We start from the raw sequence: 573 nt of genomic DNA, 5'->3' as shown, positions 1-573 counted from the left end.
CCCCGCGCCTGTTGCCAGGGGCTCCACCGAGGCGAGCCTGGCCAGAGAGCAGGGAACTGCGGCCGAGGCAGGGCAAGGGGAGGCCCTGCTCCAGCCGCGGCCGGAGAAGCCTCCCGAGCCCGTCAGCGGCGCTGGGCCGGCAGCAGCCCGCAAAGGCCTGTGGAGACGGCGGCCCCCGGGGTCACCCCTGTCCTTCGAGGGGAGCCACGGCCCGGCACAGCCTGCTACGGGCCGGGGTGGCTCGGGGCAGGCTACCCGGCCTCCAGAGCGCCGCGGTCCCGGCCGGGCGGGCGGGGAGGAGACCTCGCCCCCGAAACCCTGTCAGGGTGGCAGAGGCTGGGGGACGAAAGTGCGGATGGGAACGCGCAGCCCGCGCTGCCTCCGCCCCTCACGCCCCTCAGCGGCGAATCTGCCGAGGCGCTGCACAGAGCGGGCAGGCCCGTCCCCGTCCCCCCTCCTGCCCGCCGCCGCTACGGCGCGGCGCTCGTCCCAATCTTCCTGCGCGGCTTCGCGCGGCGCTGCCCACGTCGGAGCGCGCGGACGCTGCGTGGTGGGCGTGGCCGGGCGCCGCCG

Source organism: Haliaeetus leucocephalus, unplaced genomic scaffold, assembly GCF_000737465.1.
Source record: "Haliaeetus leucocephalus isolate CR32 unplaced genomic scaffold, Haliaeetus_leucocephalus-4.0 Scaffold932, whole genome shotgun sequence".
Classification (NCBI taxonomy): domain Eukaryota; kingdom Metazoa; phylum Chordata; class Aves; order Accipitriformes; family Accipitridae; genus Haliaeetus; species Haliaeetus leucocephalus.
The sequence above is the reverse complement of the archived record's forward strand: the minus strand, read 5'-3'. Positions refer to the sequence as shown.